The sequence below is a fragment of the Eurosta solidaginis genome, chromosome 3 (genome assembly GCF_040869045.1).
Source record: "Eurosta solidaginis isolate ZX-2024a chromosome 3, ASM4086904v1, whole genome shotgun sequence".
Taxonomy (NCBI): Eukaryota; Metazoa; Arthropoda; class Insecta; order Diptera; family Tephritidae; genus Eurosta; species Eurosta solidaginis.
The window spans coordinates 148,219,820-148,234,757 of NC_090321.1; the positions used below are offsets into that span (position 1 = coordinate 148,219,820).

The 14,938-nt window shown below is 39.1% G+C and overlaps 1 protein-coding gene across 5 annotated transcripts in view; it reads right to left on the reverse strand.

The window, feature by feature from the left end:
- SiaT (Sialyltransferase) overlaps window positions 1-14,938 on the reverse strand; it is a 92,279-nt gene that overhangs the window by 58,316 nt on the left and 19,025 nt on the right. The gene's annotated exons all lie outside the window — the stretch shown is intronic.

Here is a 14,938-nt window from a genome sequence, read left to right on the forward strand (position 1 = left end):
TTTTAGTATTATTATTACTTCATGTAAGTATTGTTTTCAATAAAACCGTTTAACTCAAAAATTTTGTTTAATTATTTTATTTTCAAGTTTTTAGCCTTTATTTAATTGCCTATTATTTCTCATTCTTTTTAGTTCATTTAGTGACTCATTATTACAAGAACTCATTCCTGACAATTTGTTACAAGCTAAGTCCTCAATACATAATCCTTCCAAAGACTTTACTCCACTCTGCGCCACGTATGCTTGTCCCTCCTCCAACTCCAAAATATTTTGATGTCACTTCTACCGGACTGTATGCAATATTTGTTCCAAATATGAGCCAAATCGGACCACAAATACGATTTTTGTGAATATCTCGATCCTTGCGCCACCTAGCGGCGATTTTTTTCTTATTATTGCATTGTCATCGTTTTCTGAACTATGTTCCAAGTTCCAAGCTTGTAGCTTATCGGGAAGTTACTTAAATTTCAATTACACAATTCGTGCCAGCCAGCCAGCCAGCCAGCCAACCAACCAGCCTGTCAAGTCAAGCTAAATAAAACCGTTTAAAAAAGACAGGTGGAGGTAACCGACGTCACCACGAAGGTGTTAGAAGAGGACCAACAGCCAAATTGTGCTGCAAATCGCACAGAGGAACACCCGGCGCAACAGTTACAAGACGCTGAAAGGGGCCTCGAATACTCTAAACTAAAAAGGCAAGGAGAGGGCGACGTCGTCACAAGAAGGTGATGGAGGGGGACAAACAGCCCAATGGTGCTGCGAATCCTACAGATAAATCCCCAACACAGCAAAGTGGCGTCGAGCGAACTCCTCCTAACCCTTGAGGAGGGTTCGTTTGACGTGGCGCTGATCCAGGAGCCGTGGCTTTCATCGGAAGGAAAGGTTTCTGGACTTAGCTAGCGCAGATTTGGCTTTTACTACGCCCAAACGGAAGAACGGGTGCGAGCTGTAGTAATGGTAAGGAAACATCTGCATTCATATATGCTGCCTAATTACACATTTATCCTGGCATCCTGCTACATGGCCTATGCTGCGGAGGTTCCAACGATGGAGTGCAAGAGGTTAAACAGGGCGAAGGGCGCAAAGGGCGGTTGGTCATAGGCGTGGATGCAAATGCGCACCACTATGCGTGCACATCCTGCAAAAGTGACAGCTGTCAAAGAGTGAAGACGTGTTTTTTTTTTTAATGCTCTTATTCTTTTATTGTTTTTGCGTTTAATTTATCGTTTTGCTTGCCATAAACAATGGATGATTCCTATGGAAAGTGCAATAAAGGTTTCGGTAGATCTGATTCTATGATTGTCCCATGTAGTGGCTATTGCAAACAGCTCTTCCATCACGCCTGCTGTGCAGGGCCTATCGCCGAATATGACGTGAAACTGATGAAATCTAACCATAATATTCGGTACCTGTGCCCAGACTGTGCTAATGGGCCTGAAAAACTCTGTAAACTATTTGATTCTGTGATTGCTACACAAAAAAGTGGGTTAGAAGCACTGATGACTGCCTTTGAAATTAAATTCAAAGATTTGGCCACGCAAATTGATACTCTGAAAGCTAATATGAACATAGTGCCGTTGCATTACAACAACGAAACCAATAAAAGTAATGTGACAGACAATAATGGTGCAAAAAATAGCAGAAAACACCAAAAAAGAGCAAAACAACACGAAAATAATATTAATGCGGCTTTATTAGCCGCAGAAATAAATGCCCCAAAGACAGATGTAGTTAGCTCTCGTACTTTTAGTGCTAAAAGCAATCATAATATTAATTGTGATAGTTGTCGCTCTGCAGATGCCGATTTCTTGGCATTCTCGCCTTTGCCCAGTACCTCACACACTCTCCCTACTGCACATCTGGCTACCACTCCTGCTAATAAACCTGTTAACACTGATCCTAAAATTAATGCTGCTACAAATACAGACAATACTAATACTGCCGCGATCAGTAGTGCGCTGTCAATTAACCATGCTACTAATACGGTTGAATCTATTTCTGCTGCTCCGTCTGCAGGGCCTGATGCTGTTTCTACTGACGGCTGCCCTGTCTCTCCGGCTGCGTCCCGACGAATAGACTCTGCAAACATCATTGGCATAACTGCTGCTGGCATTTTGGGCCAAGATCTTAATTATTTGGCCTCCATTTCAACACAGCCTGCTGTTTTTCAGAATGTTCGAAGAGAAGTGACAGTCGTTCCGCCTCGTAAAGTGATCTTTGTATCAAGGTTGCATGCATCACTATCGGAAGAAGACATTTCTAATTATATCTGCACTAAGCTTGGAGTTGAAAATAGTGGCATCAATGTCTTCAAGTTTACTTTTAAATATGCGAGAGATATATCTTCCTTCAAAATATCGGTTCCTGATAAATATTTTGATAAGGTACTGGATACTTCCTTTTGGCCGACTCATTCTGTGGTTCATGTATACTCTAAAACGCATGTCAATACGTCAAAAAACTAAGAGACCTGTGCTGTGAGAGCAGCACATACCTTGATAGCTGTCTACCGTCCTGTTCAAAAGGTCAGGGAGTTGATAATATTTTCATAAATGGCACCCAAAAGCAATTGAGTGTCTACTTCAAAATGTCTCCGGAATGCGAACTAAGTCTAACGTAATGTACAATATGAGTTCGCTTGTGGACTGTGACGCGTTCGTTCTTATTGAAACCTGGCTAAATCCTGAGTTCCTTGATGCTGAGTTTTTTGACTGTAATCTGTACACTGTCTATCGCAAGGATCGCGATTTTTCCAAAACTGGACTCTCTAGAGGCGATGGAGTTTTAATTGCCATACGCCGGCACATCAACTCGTCGCTTGTGGAGCTGAAGGATCAAGACTCGCTTTTGGACCAACTGTGTGTCTCAGTTCGCGGCATCTCTGAAATTTTTATCTGTGTGTCATACATTCCACCGTCTAGTCTAGACTCACTTTATAAGTCTCATGTGGATAATATTATTGATTTAGTTCGTTCCTGTGATAGTGGTAACTTTTGCATATTGGGTGACTTTAATTTACCTAATATTGAATGGTCTTACGTCGATAATAACTACTCATTAGTTCCGAACAATGTAAACACCACTTCTGAGATTTACCTTATTGACAGTTTCTCAAGTGTTAGTCTTTCTCAGATCAACGGCTTCACCAATCAACTGTCGAGAATTCTTGATCTTGTCTTTCTTAATGATAATTTTAGCTGTACGGTCACCGAATGCCTGGAACCGTTGTCGTGCTCTGGTTTGCACCACATTCCCCTTATCCTCGAAGTAGAATTCTATAACTTCGAAAGTATTGGAACTCTGAATGAGGATCCTACTTTTTCATTTAGACGTGGAAATTATGACTGTATATATCAGGAAATTTCTTCCGTTGATTGGGAAGCCCTGTTTTGGGGATGTGATCTTGCTCGATGCTTCAGCTTATTTAAAAACGTTGTAAATCAAATCTGCATAAACAATATACCTCAGAAAGTCAAGCGGTGTTACAGAATACCATGGTATACTAGAAAACTAAAGAGGCTTAAGAATCAGAGGAATAGGTTTTACAAAAAGTTCAAGGCCACTAAACTAATGGCGTATAAAGAAAAATACCTGCGTTATTCCAAATCGTTCAAAGCGTTAGGCAAGAGGCTCCATGGTAACTATGTTCTTAATTTTGAATTCGTCATTAAGGAAAACCCTAGGGCATTCTGGACTTATGTAAATTCCAAAAAACGATGCTCAAGTATCCCTGCCTCAGTCATCTATAATTCTGAGCATGCTTCATCAACAGCTGAAGCGGCCAACCTTTTTGCAGCCTTCTTCTGCTCCAATTTCGTGACGCCACCGGAAGACCCGCAGGAGTTGCCCACTGTGGTTGACAGTCCCATTAACTTTGGTCCGCTGACTCTATCAATTGAAGATATGGTCGATGGAATCCAGAATATTAAATCATCTACCCATACTGATATTGACGGCTTTTCGTCTTATCTTTTGAAAAATTGTTTGGCTCTGGCATTTCCCCTCCTTTTAATTTTCAACAAATCTTTAGAGTGCGGCGAATTTATTGATGCGTGGAAGATAACCTTCATCACCCCTATTTTCAAGTGTGGTAGCAAGAACAATGTCGCGAATTATAGGCCCATTGCAAAATTATCATCTGTTTCAAAATTATTCGAGTACATTGTGAAACAAAAAATGTACTTTGCTGTTAAACCTCTACTCACTGAAAATCAGCATGGTTTTATGACCGGTAGATCCACTGAACAAACCTATCTATCTTCTCTGATTTTTGCGTATCTTCTTTTAATGACTGTTGTCAAGTTGATACTGTGTACACCGACTTCTCAAAAGCATTTGATAAAGTTAGTCATTCTATCCTGATTTCTATTCTGACTCGCGTGGGCTTCCACTCGATGTTTTTATCATGGATTAGATCATACCTCCACCAGCGTAGCTGTGTTGTGGTTATTGACAATAACTCTTCAAACACATTCACAGCCACCTCCGGGGTGCCTCAAGGTAGCATACTTGGCCCATTACTTTTTGTAATTTTTATAAACGATATTTCCATCTGCTTCCAGCACTCTAATTTTCTATTATACGCTGATGACCTAAAGATTTTTAATACCATCGCAAACTCAGACGACGTGAGTAAAATGCAATCTGATTTAGATAACGTTGCTGTTTGGTGTCGTGCCAATAACTTGCCACTAAATGTTAGCAAATGCTTTCTTGTAAGCTTATCTAAATCACGTGGCCTCATTCCCATTTCCTACTCTCTCGATGGTACCCACCTCTCAACTCTTAACGAGATAAAGGACTTGGGGGTTGTCTTCGATTCGAAATTTTCTTTCACGACTCATATAAATTCTACTATTGCTAAGGCGTATTCACTTCTGGCTTTTATTAGGCGTTCCTGCACAGACTTCACGGATCCCTACACCCTCAAGTTATTGTTCACTGCACTAGTTCGTTCGAAGCTGGAATATGCCTGTTTTATTTGGAGGCCGTATCATGAATGCCATATTGTTAGGCTTGAACGTGTGCAGAAAGCGTTTGTTCGGTTCGCGCTGCGCTCGATGAACTTTTCTGAACCGATTCCATCTTATAAATCCAGGTGCTCACTTATCAAATTAGAGTCCCTGGAATGCAGAAGAACTGTCCTATCGCTCACGTTTGTTTATGACATCATTAATGGTGTAGTTGATACACTTTGCCTCCTCAGGAGTCTCCAATTCCATGTCCCTATAAGGCTTCTTCGCAATATACCGATTTTCTATACGGATTGTGTCCGAACCCTCTATGCCTCAAACGCACCTTTGCTTAGAGCTATGACCGACTTTAATCGCATCTCTGATTCTTCAGCTATTGATTTTGCTCTTTCTAAGTTTACTTTTAAAACAATACTTACTGATATCTTTTCAAACAGATAAATGTGCTGGTCAATATTGTTATAGCATGTAAGTTTTATTGTGTCTATACTCAACTTATGTACTATACTATTAAATAATTATCTAATTTTAATTCAACATTGTTATCTAGTCTGTAAGGGCTTTAAATGCCATAGACTGAAATAAAGAAATATGAAATATGACAACCAATTTGCAGATAGCCAACAGGGGAAATATCCCTACACACATTGGTCCAACATCCAGCAATGTTCTGGATATTATGTTGAGCTCCGAACGTGACATATCAAGGTTTGATTGGGTGGTTCTTGATAGACCATCCCTCTCCGACCATGCGTATATCAGCTTCAGCATGCCCCTTAATAGAGTAAGGAAGGGAGGAACCTTTAGAAAGCCTAGGTCAACGAAATGGACTAAATTCCAGAAACAAGTAGAAACAAAACTGGGACAACCCAAAGAGGTTGCCACTGTGGAGGAACTGGAGGAGTCCAATGAATTCCTAACAAGGACGCTTATGATTGCGTACAACAAAGCTTGTCCTCTAAGATGATTCAGAGGAAAAGCAAAGCCGCCATGTTGGAGCAATGAGCTGGATCTTCTAAGAGGACAGGCAAAAGAAATGTTTAGGCTGGCAAAGACCGGAGAAAGCGAAGCGTGTCGAGACGAGTACAGGGATCTACTGAGGATCTACAAGCGTGAAATTTCCAGGGCGAAGAGAATGTCATGGAAAAGTTTCTGTAAGGACATAGTGTGATCCAGTAAAATAGCACGGTTGAAAAGAATCCTAGCAAGGAGAAACATAGTCCAGGGACTAATAAAGAAAGAGAACGGGGAATGGTCACGTAATAGTGAGGAATCCCTTGAGGTGCTTTTCGATACACATTTCCCATCGGGATATGGTTTAGAACAGCCAGCAGAGAGCACTCACACTTCGATAACTTTGGTGACCAATACCAAGATCGAATGGGCAGTGAAGACGTTTTCTAAGTTTAAATTGCCGGGCCCAGATGGTATATTCCTGGCCATGCTACAAGTTCCAAGTTGAGCGGTCGTGGAATGGCTTAAAACAATATACGATGGGTGCATAAGACTGAATCATGTACCGCACTCTTGGAGAACTGCTAGTGTAGCTTTCTTACCAAAGGCGGGGAAGATCGGTCACGTGTATCCCAAAGACTATAGACCCATTAGCTTAACATCATTTCTGCTCAAAACCTTTGAGTTGCTGATAGATGTGTACATAAAGTCCAACGTGGATGAAAAACGTGGAGAGCAGCAACACAACATGCGTACACCAAAGGCAAGTCGGTAAACACCGCTTTGCATAGGGTAGTAATAAGCATAGAGAAAACCCTGGAATATAAGGAATATGCTCTAGGAGTCTTCTTAGACATTGCCGGGGCTTTCAATAATGTTTATAAATGGGCGATTATGGATGTTCTTAATTACATTAAAGTACTTTCAGCCTTAACTAGATGGATCGGCTGCATCTTAAATTGCAGGAAGATTGCATCACAATGGGAAGAAGAAGGATATGGTCTTGTTACAAAGAGGTACAAGGTCCCAAATTGAACCAGTTCTAAGGTAGGAGGAGTGACTCTACAGGAGAAACCTTGCACAAAATATCTAAGAATCATCGTAGACACTGAAGAAGCTCATAGAAGCTCAACGTGGAGGAGAGGGTGAAGAAGGCTTCAAAGGCACTTTATGCATGTAAAAGAATGCTGAGGTATAAGCCCCACGCCCTCTCTTTCTCTTTGGGTTTTTACAGCGATTGTAAGCCCTATTCTATACTATGGAGTTCTTGTTTGGGGGAAAGCCACACAAAAAATACCTACCTTAAAAAATTAGAGGGGGTATGCAGACTATCAATGCTTAGCATTACGAAAGCCCTGAGAACAAACCCAACGGCTGCACTGTATGCCATTCTGCACATTCCCCTGTAGACCTGGTAGCAAAGAACATAGCGTTAACATCTGCAAACAGGCTCGGTGTCTCGGGGCAGCTTGAGCTCCGACTATACGGCCATATAGTATAGCGTCATCAATCACAAGACGAACAGGCTACCTGATTCCCTATCTGCCTCGAAGCATCTTAAGGCCACAAGAGAGGTGGACGGTTGGTGCAACGACGAGGCGATACATGTATACACAGATGGTTGCAAAGTAGTGGAAGGGTATACTGTGCTGATCCGGAAATAATCAGATCCTACAGGTTGCCGGATTACTGTAGCGTTTTCCAAGCGGAAATATTAGCCGTAACCAAAGCAGTGGAAACCCTGGAAGAGAATAATTTAAGCTGCAACCGTGTTAACTTTTATATTTACAGTCAAGAAGCAATTAAGGCAATAATCTCGCATATCACAGCATCTAAATGCGTGTTAGAGTGTAAGAAGTCTCTGGAGAGAATCGGGACAGGGAGAAGCATACATCTATATTGGGTCCCAGGGCATATGGGAATAGATGGGAAAGAAAAAGCGGATTAACTGTCTAAAAAGGGCGCAATTAGACTAGGCGAGATTAAGCAAAGGCGAGAGGGGCATATGCTCAACCAAGCAGGAAAGTCGTGGGTTCAAGGGCGGGTATGTAAAGTGCCGAAGATTATATGTAGATCTTACCACCTTAGACTAACAAAGTTGCTTCTATCATTACAAAGAGAGGACTGTATACTCATAACGGGTATTCTGACTGGACACTGCCTTCTGGCGTCACATGCCTTTAAAATAGGCTTGGTCAGTGATAGCAGATGTAGGAATTGCAGGTTGGAGGAGGAAACGATCGATCACGTTTTGTGCTCGTACCCTGCGCTTGCCAGGTTAAGACTCCAGCCCTTAGTAGTGATACAGCTGTCAGATCTAGAAGCAGCAAGCGGCTCAAGTCCTAGGAAGCTTCTAGTATTTGCCAAGAGGACGGAGTTATTTTATAACATATGTCCTGGTTTTTGATAGGGTTTTTCAATTTGGTCGTTAAAACAAACTTCTGGTAACACTACGAACTCATTCAGTCTATGTGAGGTCCTCATGGACCGGCCACTTCAACCTAACCTAACCTTAACGTTATTTTTTCAAACGAAAAAATTTTGTTTTGTTACTATTAATAAAAAATTTCAAAAGAATGTTGTTTTCGAGTTTGTTTTCCGTATAAAATTTGGTCAAACAGCGAAAAATCAAAGTAATCCAAATTTTTTTGATTTTGATGTTAACGAAACAAACATTTTTTTGGTAATTTTTTTTTTTTATATCAATAAAAAATGCAAGGCGCCATAACTTCCGAAAGGATTTTTGGCGGAGCTTCTCTTCCAATTGGAGTCGTGCTCCTTTTAATTTATCCTAAAAATTGGCGGGACGGGACTTTCGTATTTTATGCCGACCCCAAACGGCATCTGCTAGACGGTTGAGTTTATACTGAGAAGCTTTTCATGGCTGAAAAACCCTCGTAGTGCTTGCAAAATCACTGCGGGAAGGCGATCTCGCTTAGAAAAACCGGTTTCTAACTGAACAAACTTCATTCTAAATCTTTGGTGTTGCTTTGCCGGAGATTAAACTCAGGATCTTCGGTGTGGTAGGCGGAGCACGCTACCACCACACCACGGGGCCCGCCGTTAACATTTAAAAAAATTTTTTGATTTCGGTGTACAGGCCTGTTTAAATCTCGATAAGTTTTTTGAATTATAACTTTTGAATGCCCACAGAAAAGATCGTGTGAATGTAGGCGGGCTCGCTTTTATCACTTACCGCTTTGTGCAATATAATTTATTGGATCCAACATCGGCCACAGGGAGAGTATCCTGGCAGGCCAAGGTATATCTGTCCGTGCAGGCCATGCAAATCTAGATATCATCAACATCTTCATTGCTCCTGTCACTTGCTGCTCCAGTGGATATTGCCCTGATTAGATTGGACTTATCACTGCTGAACATCGCATTATTATTAGCGATTTCGATGCCCACCACGATATGTGGCACTCTGATATTCAAGCGACAGTTTAGGTGAGATTATATATTGTGACGAATATTAGCATCACTAAGCTGTTAGTAAATAATCACCCAACAACAAAAACATGAAGCAGCCACTCTTATATACATGTAAATATTAAAGATAGCAACACTTATGTAGAAGGCGACGAAGAGCTATCTCACAGACACAAATATGTAGTCATCAGCCGAAGTAGTTACTTACACATACACACGCATATGACTATGAGAAACGCATAAACTACAAATATACATGAATATCGCTGGTAACCAAGCAGGAGATTCTAGGTGAAATATCAAGACCTTTGGAGAAATATGCTGATGAGGCAAGAGAGAGTATAATAGCAGCGCAAGCTGAGGAATGACTAATCAGTTTGATTTAAACACGCTATCAATTGCGAAGTGAAGTAGAATTGAGAAGTATAATTGTACTATCCCAAAGTAGTCTAATAAAGACCATTTTGCAATACAGAATATTGGAGTGATTTATTCATCAGTTTAGCGATTCGAACGTTAGCAGAAGGTCTCAAATAAGCGGAATTTTCCTAAATTCGTTTCAATATATATGCTTAATGTAAGACTCAACCTCCGATGTCAAACACAGGGATCTGATTGCGTGATCAGCAGCCCAACGCTCAACTCCATGTTCCATGCCCAAACACTTCAGTGCACGGCCGTTGAAGCCGTCCGAGTCTAGGACTTAAAGTCTCATCTACCGACCATATATAGAACATCATCTGTACAGTGAGGCGAAATTAAATGCTGAACAAACAGTTTTTGCTAAATACCCAGTAGCCTGAGCATCCCAGAAGACATCTGATTGAAGGGGCCTCCTAGGAAGTTAAGAGGTCACCTCTGTAATCATTATGAGGAAATCCGGCACTTAAGGATTTCGACGTAGAAGAGATTCGCAGAGACATCCACAAAAAGGCCAAGGGAGACGGGCGTCTGGGCACTATAATAGGTTAAACTTTCACTTATTCAGAATCAACCGCGACATATCCATGTATGTTCTACATGTAATGTGTTCCCACATGAGACCAGCCATCTTTTCAATTGCAATATGGAACCAACACCTCTAACACCCTTATCTATATCCAATCCTGTGGGAACTGCAAGCTTCCCCGGACTCTCTTATGATGAAATTGATGACAATTAGTGAGTGGTCCCATCTATCGGATAAGGCGAAGCACTGCTACAACAATAACAATTTACATTTAAATTTTATTTTTGGACGGTTTTACAGTGAGAACACTTAGACCTGTAAAATTTGTGCAATAATGTAAAAAAGTGCAATAACGCCCGAGGAAATAACACCCGCGGGCGCTATTTTCCTTTTTTGGGAAACAAAGCCCACGGGGGTTATTTTCTTTTAAAAAAGAAATAAAGCATACGGGTGCTATTTCCTTTTTTCGACTGGCGTTATTTTCCTTTTGAAAATTAAAAAATTCCTGAAAAATAACTAAATTTATTAAAAACACGTAAGGACGGGACTGTCTTCGGCTGTGCAGAAGACTTTATACCTTTCATTAATGGGGCTGAACAATAATATTATCCCATTCGTAATCTCTAATTAATCGGCTGTATAAGATAAGAAATATATAGTGAACAGATGTACATACCTAAACGATTTTTAAGATAAATATAAAATAAAAAATAGGTAGGTAATTTTTGCGAGGATTCAAAGTTTCACGTTTTTGTGGTCTGCATGTAAAAACTATGACTATGAATCACGTATTTCAACAATATATGACGTAATCGTAAGTATTTGATGAAATTTGAAGCTTCTAGCCATAAAAAAGGGCAAACATTACAGTTTATATGGGGTATATAATATATATACCACCGATCTCTATGATTTTTTCAGACAACAATATATGCTATATACGTATGCGCTTGGTGAAACTTGAAGCTTCTAGCTGTTGAAATGGGACAGAAATTGCGAAAAGTTTCTTATCTGAACAATCGGTTGTATGAGATATATACTATATATATCACCAATCTCTATGATTTTTTCACACAACAATATATGCTATATACGTAAGCAATTGGTGAAATTTTAAGCTTCTAACTTTTAAAATGGGGCAGAAATTGCGAAAAGTTTCATAACTGAACAATCGGTTGTATGAGATATATACTATATATACCACCGACCTCTATGATTTTTTCAGACAATAATATATGCTATACACGTAAGCATTTGGTGGAATTTGAAGCTTCTAGCTGTTAAAATGGAGCTGAAATTGCAAAAAAAATATATATACGGTATATATATACTATATATACCACCGATCTCTATGATTTTTTCACGAAAAATAAATGCTATATACGTAAGCAATTGGTGAAATTTGAAGCTTATAGCTGTTAAAATGGGGTAGAACATACGAAAAGTTTCTTATCTGAAAAATCGGTTATATGAGATATATACATACTATATACCACCGATTTCTATGATTTTTTCAGTCAACAGTATATGCTATATACGTAAGGATTTGGTGAAATTTGAAGTCTATAGCTGTTAAAGTGGGGCTGAAATTGCGAAAAAAATATATATACTATATATACCACCATATATATACTTTATATACAACCGCTCTCTATGATTTTTTCAGACAACAATAAATGTTGTATACGTAAGCATTCGTTGAAATTTGAAGCCTTTAGCTCTTAAAATGGGACTCAGCTCTTCATCCTGATTATTTCGGTATACTTAATGGTGGGTCTGTCTATTTCCCTTTAAGGACTTACAATTTTGAGATCCGTGCCAAAGTTAATATACCATTTCATTTTCCTGAAAGGTAGAAAAAAGCGCGCTAGGCGAAAATTTTCAGTTATATTTTGTGAAATAAGTACAGGAGTTGAATGGAAAAGGTCTGTTTTCCTTTGTCATCCGTTAGTACTATTACAAGGCGAATCCATACCAAGTGGTGGCAAAGAAGAATGCCAAGTCAAAAGGAAATTTTCATTGATTTCGATTAAGAAACATAAAGCAGCCATTCTTATGTACACACACACAAATATGTAGTCATCAGCCGAAGTAGTTACTCACACATGCACACGCATATGACTATGAGAAACGCATGAACAACAAATATACATGTATATCGCTGGTAACCAAGCAGGAGATTCTAGAAGGTTAAACGTTTAGACCTTTGGAGAAATATGCTGACGAGGCAACAGAGAGTATAAAAACAGCGCAAGCTGAGGAATGACTAATCAGTTTGATTTAAACACGCTTTGAGTTGCGAAGTGAAGTATATTTGTGAAGTAAAATTGTACTACTCCCAAAAAGTCTAATAAAGACCATTTTGCAATAGAGAATATTGGAGTGATTTATTCAACAGTTTAGCGATTCGAACGTTAGCAGAAAGTTTCAAATAAGCGGAATTTCCCTAAATTCGTTACAGTATATTTCTCATACAACCGGCTGTTCAGATAAGCAACTTTTCGCTATTTCTGCCCCATATTAACAACTAGAAGCTTAAAATTTCACCAAATGATTGCGAAGCATATATTATTGTCTGAAAAAATCATAGAGATCGGTTGTTTATATAGTATATATCTCAAACAACCGATTGTCCAGACAAGAAACTTTTCGCGACTTCTGCCCCATATTAACAGCTAGAACCTTAAAACTTCACAAAATGCTTAGGTATATAGCATATATTTTTGTCTGAAAAAAGCATGGAGATCGTTGGTATATATAGTGTATACCCCACATAAACTTTCAGTACCTGGCCGACTGAACTGTGCTCGGCAATCATCGAGTACGCCGCATAACATACTTCGTGCTATATGTCATCATTAATCAAACTATACTTTTTTTATATGTACATATATTATATATTACCCTACTTACCAATATTTGATTTCCTTATTTCAAAAACATATCAAACACTAACCGCAAAATGAAATGGAATGAAAAATTTGAAATGGATAATTCCAGCCTATAGTATAAGGGATTGTTGTGACAATTAGTGAACTCGAGAACTAAGTTATTTAGGTCGAGTATCTTCATGCGCCGAATTATTAATTTCAAAAAAATTTTTAGTTTTACACTACGAAAGTCTCACAATTTTATTAGATTCCAAAAACTAGTGAATTTCACGAATGACAATTATCAGTTATAACAACTATCAGGTGCCTTGATATTGCATTTCAACTTTTTTAGCGTGTGTGAAATTAAGAAAATTAAGTTGAATCATGTGTAAGATTTTTTACGAAGATTTTTAACTTCAATGTTCTCCTTTAAATCTTTAAGAGAATATGAGTAAGTAGAGTACTATTTCGTCTAACTACCCTAACCCTAAATGGCAACCCTACTCAAAAATGTCCCTATTGTAATGCGGAGTGAAAGACCGTTCGTTTGATATACATATCGGCTTATCTCATGCAACTTTTTTTTAATTTCGAACAGGTGGCAACCCTAAATGGCAACCCTACTCATAAATGTCCCTATTGTAATGCGGAGTGAAATACCTTTCGTTTGCTACCCATATCGGCATATCTCATGCAATTTTTTTTTAATTTCGAATAGGCGGCAACCCTAAATATCAACACTATTCAAAAATATCCCTATTGTAATGCGAAGTGAAACACCCTTCGTTTGATACCCATATCCGCATATCTCATGCAATTTCTGTTCATTTCGAATAGGTGGCAACCCTAAATGGCAACCCTACTCAAAAATGTCCCTATTGTAATGCGGAGTGGAATACCCTTCGTTTGATACCCATATCGGCACATCTCATGCAATTTTTTTTAATTTCGAATAGGTGGCAACCCTACTCAAAAATGTTCTTGTTGTAATGCGGAGTGAAATACCTTTCGTGTGATACCTATATCGGCATACCTCATGTAATTTTTTTTTAATTTCGAATAGGTGGCAACCTTAAATGGCAACCCTTCTCAAAAATGTCCCTATTGTAATGCGGAGTGAATGACCTTTCGTTTGATACGCATATCGGCATATCTCATGCAATTTTTTTTTATTTCGAATAGGTGGCAACCCTTAATGGCAACCCTAATCAAAAATGTCCCTATTTTAATGCGGAGTGAAATGCCTTTCGTTTGATACCCATATCGTTATATCTCATGCAATTTTTTTTAATTTCGAAGAGGTGGCAACCCTAAATCGCTACCCTACCCAAAAATGTCCCTATCGTAATGTGGAGTGAAATACCTTTCGTTTGATACCTATATCGGCATATCTCATGCAAAATTTTTTTTTAATTTCGAATAGGTGGCAACCTTGTGGAACATTCTGAAAGCCTACGTAGAAAGTCTTAGAAGGTGATACATTATATCTGTGCCAAATTTCATTTAAATCGGTTCAGCCGTTCCCGAGATCGTTCGGCTATACAAATATACACGAATTGCTCGTTTGAAGTTATAAGATTTCTGCCCCTTTTTTACGGCTAGAAGCATAAAATTTCATCAAAAACTTACGCTTACGTCATATATTGTTGAAGTAAGTGATTCGCGGTCATAGTTTTTACATGCAGACTACAAAAAACGTGAAAATATGCGTCCTCACCCAAACTCCCTACCTATTTTTATACTCAGTTGAGCAGAGC